A 17,934-nucleotide genomic window follows, 5' to 3' on the forward strand; every position below is an offset into this window, starting at 1 on the left:
GAACTCGAGAACCAACATTAGTATAATACAAGTGTAGGGGGCTGTAAAGAGAATTTGCTAAAGTATTGACGTTGAGCTAATTGAAGACACTTGCCAGAGTTGGGGTGGGGGGCACTGTCCAATCAGGAGCGGGGCTGAGAGGTTATATAAGCAGAGCGAGGCCCGCAGTCTGAGCATTTGCCCGGCACCAACAAGTTACAAGGTGGAAGACATTCGGGGCTGACTGTTCGCGGAGCTGTATCTACATTATTATTTATAAAATAAAGACTTCACCTTTTTAGAACGGCCGTCTCCAAGGAACGTCTTGACACAAGGAAGTGATATTCACACGAAAAAATGCGCAAACTCATTCATTGCCCTTTACAAAATGAGAGTTTGTTTTTCTAGAGGCTGTGAGCTGAGCTGGAAAGCGAGCAAAAAACGCTTGTTCAGAACACCACATTGTGACGGCCATCTCACTGTGACGGCCACCTCAATGTGATGGCCACCTCAATGTGAAGGCCACCTCATTGTGACGGCCACCTCTGCCATCTGCGAATCACAGAGCTGTAGACATAGGCGCGGACACCAAAGAGTGCACAACAGTGCATGTTTGGACAAGGCAAAGCGATTGCAGGCCATTCATCCATGTACATGAGTTAAAGCAGGATATGGCTGCGGTAACAAGATGGTGCCAACGAGAGTGCACAATAAGCGTTTGACGAACGTTTACTCGTTTAATCAATTCTGTAGCTGCGTTGCAGGTGAGCCGAGTTCCGGGCATAGGACGCTCACCCAGCAAGAAAGAAAGATCATGGTAATCATTCTATCATATATATTTGAGGGAGCTATGGACAGATGAGTCACGTCTAAAGGACGTGCAGGCTGCAAGTTTCACATTCAAAACGGACTGGTAAGGAAAGTAAAACAAATATATTCACTATTGCACCTCCGATTAGCACGGTTGGCTACGTACGGTACGAATGAAGTTCAACATACGTGTCCAAAGACAATGTCCCAAAACGCCAAGCAACAAACAGCAATATTGAAGGTTCTACTGTATTCTATTCCTGTATATGGCAATATATTCAGGAGCTAAATGTCGAGATATCCTGGCATTGAGAGGGCTTCGGGAAAGGGTCTGTGGAGTTTTGCTAATCCCTTCGTTTAAGAAGTGCAGACTCCAGTGGTTTATGATGTGGTCTATAGTTTGTGTTGCATGGTCACAATTGCACGACTGTGGCTTGTCTTTAATGTCCCATTCATGAATGGAGGTGTGTACATCAGCCAGTTGAGGCGATGCAGCTGATGGTTACACCAGTGTCTTCGAGGAATGTCAAAGCCAGGAAGGTGCGATGTTTGGGTCTCGAATTAGTTGTTTATTCTGGACATCCACATTGTTCCACTATTTGCCAGCGTTCGAGATGACGAGTTACTACATTGTTGAATTGAGAAAGGTTGCGTGAGCTCAGGAAAGAGAGATGATCGGAGGGAATTCAAAAGTGTTGTTTACCTGCAGTGTTGTGGATGAGGCAAAGAGTCAGTCTGGTAGACTGAGTCCTCACTGTGTGGAGCAATCAACGAGCGAAGTCCACTGGCACAGTAACCATGATGGTAGCCAGGGCAGGATTATAAACATGCAGGGGCCCTAAACTATGCAGAGGCCCCATCGTGGAATGCTGTATATTATTTTTGATCGGAATGAAAACCATTTTAGAGAGTATTTTTTCCCCTATCTCGTTTACGTTTCAACTTATTATGTACAAATTTAAACGTCGTATTATTTTCCTCTTCTTATTTAGAGGCCCCTTATAATGTGAGACGCCAAGCTGAAGCTTAATTAGCTTATGCCTAAATCGGGCCATTGATCGTATTGATAGAAGAGTGATAAAGAGGCAACTGACCTAAGCTACAGTCACAGGCGGAGTTTGACTTTTAGGGGGGTGGGCACGGGGTCGCTTTGTCCATCACATTCGTAATCGCGGGTGTCTATAATTAATAATAAAAAATTATACTGAAAATAAATGTATAAAGGTGTCCAGTTTGGGCGAGGTGTTGCCCCCCCTATCCCCTTGCCCCCCCCCGCAAACTCCATCCACCCATGGCTGTAGCGGAAGCTACCTGCCTGCCTCCCCGTCTGACTCCGAGCCCCCCCCCCCACAACGACGCCACGTGGCTTCGGCCACTGGCTTAAGGCGGCCCCCCGCTGGTTGGATGGAACTTTGCTGCTTAAGGGGGTGTTAGGGACGTGGACCTCACGCCAATCACCTCCACGCCCACCACCACGAACTCCCGTTTATCCGCCTGCCGCCGGCCCCATTCTCCCGTTGAACGCCGCCACGAGACTCGGGTAGCTGACGGGTTGACAATACAGTACAGGCAGCCCTCGACTTATGAACACCCGCACCTACGAACCAGCTTCCATGAAAAGTTTGTGGTTGTTTTTGTAACCATCGACTTAAAACGCGAACTCTCGCTTGCGATTTGAACCACGGCACTGTTTTGTTCAGCTGAGCGATCCTCCGCGAGATGTAAATCAGTCAGCCTCGCGTTGGGTGTGAGTGATTGCGTGTGTGGGGGCATTTACATATACAATAGATTACAGTGTTCGACTTACGAACGGGTCTCACAACGAATTGTGTTCGTAAGTCGAGGACGGTCGTACAGGCGCTCATCGATTATCGGGGGGAGGAGAAGCAGCCGGATTTTCAAAAGTGCCGGATAATCACTAATCATCGTTCTTTAAAATAGCTAATTTTTGCACATTCTTGCATGAAATTGTGTTTTTAGGTGTCAGGTTTTTTTTCGTATATTTAATTTGTTTACTATATGAAATTGGCATAATTAAACATACAAATAGACGAAAATGTCCTACTTTAAAACGTTACTCTATTGAATGTACCGTACTTAGCACTCTGATATCGAAGACTCGGCATGGGTGATGTGTATACTTGCAGTATTTTCATTGTTTAAGTTGTATGTAGTGTATAATGTACTGTATATAATATTTAACACTGAAATCAAGCTTAGCTACCTTTTCTGTCACTCAAGCGGTGCCGATCTCCGGACTGGTTACAGCCTTTGGAGTGGTTTTGCTGGATAATGTTAGAAGCCAGATAAGTGCCCGTCAGATAATGTAATCGATAATCGACTGTAATTGTTAATCAGGTCACACATACACATCGACTGGATAATAAGACATGCCCACAACTCTTGCTTTAAATACGTGGAGGGGGGGAGATGGGGAGTTCGTATTATATTCCTGCGTTATATTCTTTATCTGTTTCCAGCCAGCTTGCTTTTGTCCGATTTTTTTTTCATTGCTTCGAGAAAGGGGATTACAGAGGGTAAATTAAAAGGTGAATTCTCTTCTATTATGAAAATAAATTACAGCAAATGTGAGGAGAGCTGTCTAAAATTATATTTCTTGATGTGGAAGCTATCCAACTATGAATGGGAAATGGTACAGAGATATAAAATTCACTGCATTCTACTGGACAGATTTTAAATATAAGCCAATGGCATGTATTTTATTAGACAAAAATAAACTCACAATCAAAAGGGTAAATGCGCAGCCCTGCAATTGCTTGCTCTTGCCAATGCTGGAACAAGTTAAAATGAGTAATTCCATGAATTCACTACTAACATACTTCTTCAAGGGTGGAGTAGTGGAGTTAGTGGTCGTCATAAAATGTGAACCAACTCGCACTGACCAATATAGTTAAATAAGGTCAAACAACCAACATCACTGACATGGCTTTGGGAGACTTTCAAGGTTGGATTGACAAAAGGCTACACTGGTCAACAAAAAAAATACATTTTTTTCTGGCCTGGACTTTTGCAGCTGTTTTAGCTAATTTCAGGGTGCTGATTCCAAATCTGATCTCAGATTTGCTCTATTACATCTCCTTAAACCGTTGGAATAGCTTATGCCAGAAAAAGTGTGTTGACCAGTGCTATTGATTCGTTGTCTCTCGGTGCTTGAATCTATGTGTCGTGACTAACTCAGAGACACAAATAGTTGGAGGCACTCTGTTTATTAACACGCACCAACGGGTTAACACTTCCAATAAATCCGTCTGTAGTTGACTACGGTTTCCAGTCAGGAGAGTTGGCAGATTGCCTGACTGGCAACGCCGAGATGGTGAAGATGGGGACAACGAGAAGAACGGTGAAGACTCCAGCAGCACGACGGGGATCCCACTCCAAACGACAGCCCCGAGGTCCCCTCCAGGGGCCCCTCTTATACTGTCAGCGTGGCCTGGCTCCGCCCCTGTCCATGACCCCTTTTTAGAACCTACCCGCGGGTTCCTGGTGTGTCCCTTCCGTGACCTTTCCCTTAGATCCCCCTCTGGTCTATCACGTGGCCTGCTGCCGTCAAGACTGCTGTAAGCTGCAGATCCCCTTCCCCATCAGCAGCAAGCGCTATGCTGCTACGTAGCTAATTCTATGTCACTACATATGTAATGTGCAAGTGTCCGTCCACCACGCTCTGTATCTCCCACACAGTGCGTACCACCAAACAACGTTTCTCTTGCCAAGAACAATCATGGAAAATTGTCACCCTGGGGTGAGAGAAACAGAAACTGAGGCATACAGCATGGTTGGATACGTACGGTGCTAAAGAAGTTCAACATGCATACAGACACAAAGACAACATAACATTTGGACAGAAATAAACATATACAGATAAACACAGGAATTATTCGGGCATGACAGAGAAAGATAGGCACAACAAACGACATGGACAGATGCAGACAAAACGTGCATTAAGCTCATTGTCCAAACAACCCAATGTACGACCCTCCTGAAATAAATATTGAGATACTGGATAAATATAATTACTTTTACGATGCAGAGATGGGGAGACACACTCATTCATCGAATGGGTTGAGACAATGTCGTTATGACCATAAGTGACTCGCATGAAAAAACTGAAACATTTCTGTATCCATTTAGTAAGAGAACTGAAACTTTTCAACAAAGGTTAACAGAAAGAGGAATCTGTCATTCAGAGCTTCTAAAAACCAACACGCACGCTTCACATTGTAGGTTTGGTAAATTATCTAAATATATAATGCATTGTGAAAAATTTAGATGTCACTCTTTCGAGATTTTTTGTCAGGACTTACGTGTAAAGGTTAATCGCCACTTTAAGTGGTGAAACATTTGTACAAAGCAGGGTGGAGACAGAGTTGATATTCACATAAGAGCCATACCAACCAGCATATTTTGCCCCAGCTTTTGCACTTTTGAAGGGAAAATTGCATCGTATCAGCCCGAGGTGGTGGAGAAGATGACAACCTTCTGCACTGTTAAGTGCTTGTCACAAACTAATGTCATCAACACGGCAATCGAGTGCCCGAAAATGGCCTCCCGATTAGGATTGCAACACCAAAGGTAATTTTCAGGACCAAACTTACCGCAACTTTGGGCCGTCACTACGTTTGTGCTATCTAAATGTAGAGGGCCTATCAAGGCCCAAGTGTGATTTCCTCAAACTCCACAAGGTCGACGTGCTCCTGCTTTAAGAAACCCATATAGCTGACGACGAAAGAGCGTTAAAAATGAAAATCCCTGGATTTCTGCTAGCTGCCAGCCGCCACCATCCCAAGCACCGACCAGCAAGATTCATGAAATCCCATATCAAGGACCTCACCACAACGAACCCAGATAACAACTCGCCAACAGCTATTATCAATATCGAGGATGTATTTGTGATACATTTATATAAACCTCCAAGCAACGCATGGAGCCCAAACATGCTGCCTGCCGCGACCCATCCCACGGTATTTCGCCGGCGACTTCAACAGCCATCACACGGCCTGGGGCTATGCAACTGATAAAACCTGTGGAGAACAAATGATCGACTGGGCCGCAACTGGTAACCTGTTGCTCCTGTTCGTCGCTAAAGATTAAGGCACAATCCATTATGCTCGATGGAGGAAAGATTCAAACTCTGACCTGTGCTTTGTGTCATGTGCCAGTTCAGGTGAACCGCTGTGCTCTTCTAGAATGGTTCTGGACAATTTCCCGAATAGTCCGCACAGGCTGGTTATGGTGCATATCGGGGTTGAAATCCCGATGATCACGTCCCCCCCTGTGCTAAGATACAACTAAAGCCAGAAAACTACGAACGTTTCACTAAGCTTGTGTTCAAAGCAGCCCACTCACACAACAAAGGAAGCCCCTGCACCAGGAAAACACAGAGTCAGGAACGCCAGAATGTGGAAAAGCTCTTCTGGACTCCCTAAATTAATCCAGAAAACAAAGGTGGACAGAAGCGATAGAGCCATTATATTTTACGTACTCGAGCCGTAAAGCCTGGCGCTTCCTGAGACATATAGGAGTAGCACCACCACAAAAAAACAAGATTGCCAATGTGCCCGTCAATGCCATCGCTGCACGAATGCTACTGAATGTAAAGATCATGAAAGACCGGCACAAAAGACAGCGAGTGAAGGCACAACTCTACCAATCAATATAATGTGCACCGACAACAGCCATATCATCCCCCTCAATGAAGAAGAGGTCACTGATGCCATCAAAGCCACCAGATCAGGAAAGGCCGCAGGATTAGACGGGATTCATCCAGAGTTCCTGAAACACCTTGGCCAAAAAGGATTCTGCTGGCTGGCCAGATTGCTTTAGGAAATAATGGCCTCAGGCAAAATTCCTAAACAATGGCGACAATTGAAGGTCATTGCCATTCAGAAGCCTGGAAAATCAACCTCAAACCCATAAAACTTCCGCCTTATATCCCTGCTTAGTACGGTATACAAACTCCTGGAAAGGATGCCACTGACCCATATGTCACCGATCTTCGAGGAGGTTATACCAACTGAACAGGCTGGTTTCTGCCCCGGCCGCAGCACATGCGACCAAGTGCTGCCACTCACCACGCACATTGAGGCTGGCTACCAGCGCAAGGAGATCACAGGAGCTGCTTTCATCGACCTATCAGCGGCATATGACACAGTATGATAGGAGGGCCTCATGATAAAGGTGTCAAAGGTCATCAGATGCCAGCAGACCCTCCAACGCCTATCATTGCTACTGTCCAAACTGGCGATACCGTGTCCACTTCAGGAACACTATCAGCAAAGCCCGATTACTCAACAATGGACTCCCACAAGGATCAGCACTTGCTCCGGCATTTTTTGTTACATATATGTAGTGGTGATACGCGCTGGGTGTATACGTCGTGTGCCAGCGCGTATGTACGGGTGTGTGTGTGGTGACGCGCGCTGACGGGGAGGAGCAGGCGTCAGTGCGCGGGTGGGGGTAGTGCTGCTGATTGGCTGTGTGCCGGTGACGCGCTGAGAGGGAGTGATCGGGTGGCAGCGCGGTGTGATTGGTCGGGGAGTGGAAACACGCGCTGGGCGGAAACGGATCGTAGAGATAGCGCGTGGTGATTGGGTAACTGAGGAGCGGTGCCGACGTTGAGGTCCGCATCCGCTCCGTCTCCCGGGAAGAAGAGATATATAAGGTGATGCACAGAGGAGTAGGGGGGCAGAAGTGAAACCATCTAAGAATGAAGACGAAGGTGCAGAGATAGAGCCCGGAGAGGAGAGTAATGGAGAGGAGAGGAGAGTAATGGAGAGTAGAGGAGAGTAAGGTATAAGTGTGTAGCCAGAGAGAGAGAACGGTCTACACGAGCTGAGTAATGTATAGTGTGTAGCCAGAGAGAGAGAACGGTCTACACGAGCTGAGTAATGTATAGTGTGTAGCCAGAGAGAGAGAACGGTCTACACGAGCTGAGTAATGTATAGTGTGTAGCCAGAGAGAGAGAACGGTCTACACGAGCTGAGTAATGTATAGTGTGTAGCCAGAGAGAGAGAAAGGTCTACACGAGCCGAGTATGCATACGGTGTAGCCAGAGAGAGAGAAAGGTCTACACGAGCCGAGTATGCATACGGTGTAGCCAGAGAGAGATGCAAAGTCTACACGAGGCGAGTGGAGAGTGTAGCAGAGGCGCAGAGTCTACACGAGACGAGAGAAGAGTGTAGCCGAGGCGCGGAGTCTACACGAGGCACAGAGAGCCAGCAGCACAGAATCTAAGAGAGTCAAGAGAAGCGTAGGGCGGAGAGAAGAGGTCACGAGTTGTACCGTTGTATGGTGACCGCATTGTGAAGAAGAGAGGCCACGCGTTGTATCGTTACAAGTCAAGATTTAATAAAAGAAGTGTGTTCCCGTCAAGGAGTTTCCTGCCGTCATTTTCCAATACTTCATATATATGTGACCTTCCTGTCACCATCAACTAGAAATTGGGCTTCGCCGATGACTTGGCACTTGCCGTCCAAAGAAGGAACCAAACTGAGGTCCAAAACAACCTGTGCAAAGACCTGAAGAAACTCGAAATGTACTTCAAATGCTGGAGGCTCCGCCCAAACCCAAGTAAAACTGCCATTACATCATTCGACCTGAACAATGCAAACGCCGACCAGAAACTGGCCATCACTTTCTGTGGCAAAGAAAAGTTCCCAAAATATTATCGACACCTGCAGCATACTGCTGTAAAAACAAAATCACGAGTTAATTTCGTGCATAAACTTGCCGGAAAAACATGAGGAGCAAACGCAACGACGCTCCGGACGGCCACCATAGCACTAGCACTAGTCTTCTCTGCGGCAGAATATTTAGCCTCAGCATGGAACAAAATCGTGCACACGAAGCTGGTTGATACACAGCTAAATGCAGACATGAGGGTCATCTCAGGGACGCGAAAGAGCACACTGCTGCCGTGGCTTCTGGTCCTCACAAACATCGCTCCTCCGCAGCTCCGCAATGATGCCGCGTGTGTGAGTGAGTACCGCAAGGCCATCAGAAATCCAAACCTCCCAATAAACAATGACATCTCCATGCCACCACCGCACAGGCTCAAATCCAGAATACCTTTCTGGCAATATGCAAAAAACCTCCATGACGACAACAAGACCATCGAAGCACGATGGAGGGAAGCCTGGGCAAACACCAACATTCTGCAGAAATCTATCACCAGCGACCCCACAATCCTCCAATCCGGATCTGACCTACCGAGGAAGATCTGGCCCTCCTTGAATCGGATCCGGACACTCCATGGAAAATGTGGACACTTTCTCCATGAATGGAAAATTTACGAGAGCCAAGTTTGTGACTGTGGTGCGACATCTCAGAACGTGCAACATATCGTGAACGACTGCCCAATCAGATTATTCAATGGCGATCTTAAACAAATCTACTCCTGAAGCAGTGGAATGGATATCAAATCTCGACATCAATTTGTAATCTGTTGCTACCTCCAAAAATGTCATACGAAAGAAGAAGACCAGCCCGAGGTCACGAACGTGTTGAGAACAGAGACGCCTCTGGCAATGTGGGGTAAAGTCCATTAGAATCACGTCTATTGTTTTGAATTTCATCACGTGGGCTTCTCAGTGTGCTCAATTCATTTCACAGAGGGCTCTAACATGAACATGACAATTTGGCATAACATTTATGGCTAGACAATCTTGCCAAGATGCCAATGTTAGAATATCTGTGGATTGCGCAGCCTGCATTGGGGTATATAATGTTTAACCAGATGCAGATCCTACTTTAGTCCAGGAAGCCCCAGAGATAAAACCTCTATTTGCGGAAGACACTTCTGGTTATCTTAATGACTATCCCTGTACCTTGGGCGCCATCTCGTCAGGTTCCTCGACCGCTATCCCATTGAGTACATTGGGCACCACCTCACCACTTGTTTCAAGCACCACATTGTCACATACCTCGTACGCGACCGCATCCGGTGATACCTAGGGGTGCCTGTGCAGAACGTCACCTCGTCAGTGTCTAGCGATACCTGAAGGGCCTTGGAAAGTATCAGCTCTTCAGAGCCCGGTGACATCTGGAGATGCACGGAGAGAGTCATCCCATCAGTAATGCTTGGAGGTACTTGCGAGTTCTACAGTGTAAGCAAATTCCTTGAGTTATCTGGACAGTGTTATCTCGTCATTGTCTAGAGATACTGGAATTTGCGGTGACAGCGACACCTTCTCTGCAGCCCGAGTCCTGCAAACCTACGACCGTATCAATGCCGCTTTGACCCTATGTCCAGTACCCTTTGCCTATGATCTCATCATCGCTATTGCGATCTGGCAACAACAGCTCCATTAGTCCACAAGAATATTAAAAGAGCAACTAGGAACTGGAACTAGGGGTTTCCAGCCTTCCTTTACGTGCAGGGTATCATGAGTAACCTGATCCCCATATCCATAGCCTTAGCCATTAGGAATTCCGTTGTGCATAATAAAGCTTGCTGCCATTCTTTCCAAAGTCCTTAAGAGAGTCAGAGTGTAACAGAAATGGTTGTTTTACTAGAAGTTAATTTACCTATGAGACGTCTGGATTGAACATCTATTTTCATGAACAGTGTTTTTGGGTAAACTAGAACTGGGTTGTTTAACATCTCCGGAACTTGCTTAATTGTATTCCTTCGGCCAACCTATCTGGGAATCTTGATATCAGAATTCCAGGTAGAAAATAGTTAAACTGAGTTGTGGCCTTCCAGTAGTACTTAATAAATCATAGTTTTACAGTATTGCCGTTACTTTATCCAAACCCCATATTCCATATTTACCTTGGCCTTAACTGTCCCGTCTGAACTGTGTTTCTGTTACTCAGCGATACTTAATTACCGCACTGTTGTCACCTTGTGCACACTCAGTGTTGCTTCTTCACTTGTGACTTTCATAGTTATACTCTTTGGTCCTTTCGGTAAAGTCACGTAGGTAGAAAAATAAAATCAAATAAAAAATAATATATCATGACGTTTCGATCGCAACACAAGCGGTTGTCCTCAGGCGGAAAAAAATTAAAATCCAGCAGTGGAACTGCTGAATTAGCGAGAGAGCTGTTATAACAAGGTTATATATGTGGCGAAGGGCAAGCAGGCGGGTCTGAGCTAGAAAGGAATTCCATCCCCGGACGCAAGCACGTCAGTTGTGTTAATGTGGGAGATTAGGGAGAGAGAGATAGTTGCTCTCTGAAACGTGTTGTCTGGACAGGTTTACTGCGACTTTCCTACTGAGACCCAGGCGTGCGTATGTCGCACTTCCGACCTGATGAGCGTACATCCAGTTCGGTCACTGCACATTTATTGTTTTAACGATGGTCTTGCCAGTGGACCAGAGTGTCGGCATGCACGCAACGATGAACGTGGATATTTCTTCCAGGTAGGTTCTGTTTTATTCTCCAGCTCCAAATCTGTAACCACTAAGTATGACACTAGGCCTCTACGTCCACACCATCCACACATGCACACCCATCATCCACCAGACATGCACGGATACCATCTCTTATCACTATATAACATATGCATAACCAAATATCAACATGAAACAGTATGAACACGTGTAACATTAACTCTAGTAACAATAACTCGCAATCACGACTGCCCTAGCGGATTCGGTCAAATTTAACATTATTCATTTACACATCAGCTAAACAATATGAATCCAATGCAGCAGCATGACTCATTATAAAGCAAACAAAGATTAAGTGAAAAAGGCTGAACTGTGCCCATGAACAGGTACCCCGAAACCCTTATTATCCCCTTTTCCTGCCCTTCACTCTTCTCTGTATTAAGAAGTAATTCATTGATGTATCGTTACACCCCTAATTATCCCTTGACCAATTTCTATCATCGGGGTGTCAATTTGAGGCACACGTACATCTTTTCCACTGCAGTACAGCGCTGTGCAGAAGCCGTGCTAAGCCAGCCCAGCGCGGCTCTGGAGACACCTGGTTGTTGTTCCACTGTAGAAGCTGAACCGTGAATTCAGCGTGTCACTGACATCACAAGCAATTAAGCAATTCAGGTGTATGAAGGTGAAGCGGACACGCTGTGTTTGAGCTGTCCTGACTGACATCACATGCAACATGATTTCAGTTAGTAGGCTATCATATTATTAGTCTGATCTCTTCTTGGATCCAAGCCGGATTAACGTTTTCCCGTCCTGAACGTCATCGGTTTTTCTTCTGATTCCGTAAGTCATCAAAACAGAACCGGAAAAAAAATAGTAACTTTATCAGTACCGAGGCTCCCACAAGGCCATGCGGGAGGGCGTCTGGCATAGTTTGGAACCAGCTATCACAGAGTGCGGTGGTGTCGTCACAGTTCTCTGCGGTGAGTACAATATCGGCGTGTCACTGACATACGCAATTAACCCATTGAGATGTATGTAGGCGATGCAGGGACGCTGTTCTTGAGCTGCACTGAATGACATGAAACGCAACGTGATATCTGTACAGCTAATGTATTATTAGTCCCACCCCTGGCCAAGCTTGGCTCTGAGCCAGATTAATAAGTCTCGTATTATGATTTGTTTCGGCACACGGAAAACCAGCTGTACCATGAGGGCCCCGCGCTGGCACGGTTCAGATGTTCCAGTGGAAAAGGCTTACACTTGTCGTGACATGTGAAGGGGTACAATTGTGTACTCCCTCCACTCCATGTGGTCTTTAGTAGCTTGAAGGATATACGATTCACAACCCTAAAAAAAACTACGACACACCTTGAACCATTTTTTGTAAGTAGGATAACATTTAAAACTCTTCCCCTTCCGGGCAAATACGCTATTTTTATGCCTTAGTTAATTATATTAATTCTCTCTGGGACATAAGGCCGCAATGATTTCCCTCCAGTATCTGCTTGTCCTTGGCAACATGTTCAGCCTCGCCCCAAGAGAGGTCGATCGATGCCACCAGCTAGTCCTTCACGGTCTTGCGCCACGTGGTCTAGGGTCTCCCAGGTTTCATTTTGCTCGTTGGTGTCCATCTTAGGGCAATTTTAGGGAAACGGTCCTGGTCCATTTTGAGTACATGCCTTTGCAATACATTAATAATTGATATCACACCAGAGTGAAAGTGCAGCGAACCAAAGAAATATAGAGATACTGTTATAAAATGTGCCTGGTAATGGCACCATGCGGTGTTGTTTTCGTTTGTCACGAAGCCATATTTGAAGTTAGATTAAAGTCTCAAAATTGCAGGAAGCCAATTATTATTTTTTGAATACTCGTCTCCACAACCGACGAAATCTACTGTCTGCTCTCTTATTTTCCGCATCAAACTTAGTGATAAAATTTCTGAACGCCTCCAAATGGAACTCAAAGTCACCTGCTCTCGCTCTTAGTCTTTGCGACGTTTCCGACTTGCTTCCGTTCCTTATACTATCACTTAGATAGATCACAAATGCTGTGCTGATGCCTATGCTGACAGCGCTAAAAACGGGAACTAAGATAGTATTGGACAATAGCTCCATGCTCTTGGCAGGACGAACGTTTTTTGTGTTTAAGGCAGAACCAAGCTTTTTCGCTTTGTCCCCATCAATAATGCCATCTTCTGAGGTGGCCCATCGTCTTGCCTGCACTGTGCTGACCTTAAGCTCGTCTTGAAGCTGATTTTGCGCTGCTCCTAAAGCCACGACCCTCCGATTACGAGGCCGTTTTATTTCAAGCTGGTCGCAAATTTTGATCAACTCATTGAGACACTGATTTAGATTATTCAGACTGTTTCTCTCTGCTTCAAGGGTTCTCTCGACTTTATCAAGGCTATTGTTTTCAATAAACTCTTTGGAGAGTATGCTACCTGTAGCGACCGCACCACCCATCAAACCCAATGCCACGCCACCAGCCGTCAGTGCAGACACACCAAACATTACCGGGGCGGCTAAAAGACCTCCAACTGCCGCGAGAGCACCAGTGGCCATGGCGCCAGCTCCCACCAACCCGGCGTTATCAACATCCCGCTGCGTCTTGTCCAACGCGTCCGCAACTCTTCGGAAATGTGAGATTGTCTCCTCCCTCTTTCTCTTCCACTGTGTGAAGGCCCTGCAGGTCTGCTGATAGGTTTCGTCAAACGCTCTCTTTAATTCACCTGTTGACAATCACAGAGTGGTCGGATCAACATGCCATGAGTGAGCATCACTTAATGTCACGCACAGTGCACACAGGGTCTTGTGGCTGGCACCACGTCTGGCCAATTTGAGCTTCCCTTTTGCTGATGTTTACACACCACACAAGGTACTCTGTTAAGGCTCCATTGAGTTAGGGAACGACCAGGATCGGCTGTGATATCACTGACTTCTGAAGATAGCAAAAATAAACTAATTATGAATCATAACATTGGTCGTGAAAGCCAACGTGTACAAAATTAACGATGTTTGGCATACTAATTATGACTCGAGAACCAACAGTAGTACAAATCAACAGTAATTCACGCAAAGCTATCTGCAAACGCATTAACTCCCCTTTATAAAATGGTGACGGCCACCTCTGCCATCTGCGAGTAACGGAGCTATAGGCATAGGCGCGGACACCAAAGAGTGCACAACAGTGCATGTTTGGACAAGACAACGAGAGAGAATGGGAATTGAAGAACATTCAGAATCCATGCATGTACGTGAGTTAAAGCAGGATATGGGTGCGGGTAGCAAGACGATGCCAAAGAGAGCGCACAACAAGCGTTGACGAACGTTTACTCGTCGTTGTATTCATTCTGTAGCTGCGTTGCAGGTTAGCTGAGTTCCGGGCACGGGATGCTCCTGGCAGCAAGTGGTGGTCGCTCCTTCGCACCGCCTGGAGAACGAGCCACATCAAACACAGAAAATGCACGAGTGAGTGGGAAGGCAGATTAAAGGGGGGTTCTACTGTAACCACAATTACACCAAGTCTACACAAATACTGACTATTGACAGAACTGAGCCTTACTGTTTGTGTGCTACTGTGTACTTAAAAAGGTTCAGTTGTCAGTATTGTGTCACCATTTTGAAGGGGCTATAGCCCACGAGACTCAAAAATACCACTATTTTGATCGAATGATGTGGGTGTTTCTTAGCCGTGTCTAAAAAAACTACTGTGGCCGCCCACGGTGGCCATGACCTTGGTGGGGGGGGGGGGCAAAGCAGTGGCGTGGCGTGGTCAGCATGGACCCCTGCAGCAAATGGGGCCCCCCCCACTGTTTAAATGCCCTCTTCATCGACCAGCATTTGCGCCCCCTCCTGCGTTGGTTGGGCACCGGTGCAAGGTGCACCGCCTGCACACTCTACAACGAAGCCACTGGAATGATCGGCATTTCAATGATGAGGCGGTTCAGTCTTCTTGGTTCTTTCGGTAAAGTCACGTAGAAGGGAAATAATAAAATAATAAAAATATAACATAATAAAATACAATTCTCACGACGTTTCGGCCACAACGCAAGCAGCCGTCCGAAACGTCGTGAGAATTGTATTTTATTATGTTTTATTTTTCTTATTTTATTATTTCCCTTCTACGTGACTTTACCGAAAGAACCAAGAAGATGAATCCCTGCAGTCACGAAAGCTTTAAATCGAAATTTAGGCGGTTCAGTGTTGTTTTAGCGAACTTGCAGAGAACGGCTGATATAGTTCTCATTATCTTCTTTATTTGGTATGTTTTGAATATTATTATTTTTATCTCACTGTCGATAATAATTTTTTTGGGCTGAATCGGTACACGTATAAGTGTATCTTTGAGACTTCAGAATTCTTGTATCCTGAGTGCTGTCATATGCTTGGCGGTCATTCTATGTCACGTACGCGGACGTTAAATTCACTGCGAGAATCTGTGGCGATGCAGAGTAACTCTTTATTTTATTGGTGACAGATTGGACACTGACGAAAATGACAGTATTTCAGTACTGTGCACTATTTACTTAACACCAAAACGAAATACAGCAAAAACACTACTTTCAACATCGTCCCGCGAAACACAGACGTGTGTGTGTGTCGCTGTGAGCACCTGGGTGCATGTTACGTGTGCGTCAAGAGTCCAAGTTGACGTCTCTACCTGTAGACAACACCCCGACGACCCCTTCCTTGTTCTTCGTGTTCGACAGCCAAGCGATCACGAACAATGCCTTGGATGTTGCGAGGCTATGGATCGGACGGACAATCGTAGTCACCACCACAGAACAGGCTGACGAAAATGACTAACACCCTCACTAAATGCATCCCTTCTGTCGTCCGTGTAAATATTTGCATTGCTTTAGGCCAGGGGTCAGCAACCAGATTAACAAGGTGCGCCATTTTTTTTACAATTCGGTAAAAAATAAAAACCCTCATTATTTCAATGCAGTGTTGGTGAATACGAGACGATGGGTCCTTAATAAATAACGGTCACGAAGAAGTCCTTAAAGAGCCGCATGCGGCTCAGGAGTCGCAGGTTGCCGACTCCTGCTTCAGGCGATTAACACGGAGGTACATAACCATGCCCGCTTTCAATAGAATCATAACTTTCACATCTCTGCACGTAAGCATCTACATTAACTTCTTGTACAGTACAACATTACAACAAAATAGTCACGAGTTTTGTCCATTTCAAATGAAAGGTCTCAGGCATGGCGATGTCTCCTCTAAAATCCAAACACCAATAAACTTGCGTTGATCCCATGGTTACATGCGGACACTCAAAAACCATAACGTTTGCTGTTGTCATTAATCCTAACCTCTCGTCCTCTTCCCACTTATCTCAACTCCGCCAGACCTCACATCTCGCTCGATCACCTGAACTCCCGTATTTTCCACTTCCTTTTTCCAGTGACAGCTGAGTTACTCATCCGTGACTTCATCGCATCCCAACTCAACGCAGTCAAATTGATCCTTTATCACCTCCCCAGTTGCCATATCTCTAAACTCCAGATAATCACAAATGTCACTGCCAGACTTCTCACCTGCATCTCTAAACGTGAACGAATCACCCCCCCCCCCCAATAGGTCAATCTCTCTACTGTCTCTCAATCCAATCCTGTATCCTTTTAAAGATCCCACGCACTGTCTCCAAGATCTTTCATGGACTGATTCCTTCCTTCTGTTCACCTCTCACCACTCCCTTCTCAGCTCACTTTCCTCCCCTCTAAGTACACTCTGCTCCAGCAATCAAGGCATTCTGTCAAAGCCTCCAGCCAAGCTTCGTTCGGTGGGAGGTCGCCTAATTTTCCTCTGCTACCCAAATCGTCTGAAACGCCCTTCCCCCAGCCGCCCGTGCTGTCAGCTTCTTCCCCCTGTTCAATTTGCCCGAAGACCTTTATCCCCCCCCCCCCTCAGACGCGGCATCCCGTTGGATCTGGCTGGAGAGGAACGAGCAATGGCAGAGCAAACAGGCAGGAGAGAGGCAAGGCTGAGTTGAGTGGCGGATCGAGGGGGTAGTTCCAGGACACTGGTTCTGCTGTCCAGCCCCCCCCCCCTGAGGTGTAGTGGGATAATCGACGAAACGCCGCTGAAGGGGGGTGCCTCCTCGAGAACCCGGTGAAGTCCCCGCTCAGCTCGGTGCCAGTTAGGGGAGTTAGTGCCTTAAATGAGGATGGAGGAGGAAGCGATTGAAGTGCCAATCAGGCCCACAGAAGCCACAGGGAAGTTGAGTAACTTTCACGTGAGCCGGCAGCGATGACCCCCATCGTATTTCGGATATATGTGGCTTCTCTCTATGCAATAACATAAACATGCCCACTGTTTACAGCATTTGATATGCTTGTTGCATTTGGACGGTATATTAATACAAATTGTACAGTATTGTACGTGGCAGCGACAAACCCGGGGCTGAACATTAACGGCAGTTCTGTTCCGAGACACATTTCACATTTTAGACGTGTCCGCCAGGTGCTCATTACCTCTTTGGTCGTCGCATCGTCTCCTCCGCAGATGTCAAGAAACGGGAACTCGTCGCCCTCTGCTCTATTTTTCGTCAGCGATCCGATTTATAGACTTGAAGGTATGCGGGGCGTGTGTGTGTGTGGGGCACGGTAGTGCTACGAACCCGGCTGTCCGAGTTTGTTTCCTGCTCATGGCTAATACCGGCGACGATTATCTGAACGGATCCTGGGCCTCCCTTAGGTCGACTCAGCCTCAAATGAGTACCTGGTGCGGTGTGTAAACATCGCCACTAGGGAGACAACGGCGGCCGGGCGTGGTGTTGG

The sequence above is a fragment of the Lampetra fluviatilis genome, chromosome 34 (assembly GCF_964198595.1).
Source record: "Lampetra fluviatilis chromosome 34, kcLamFluv1.1, whole genome shotgun sequence".
NCBI lineage: Eukaryota > Metazoa > Chordata > Hyperoartia > Petromyzontiformes > Petromyzontidae > Lampetra > Lampetra fluviatilis.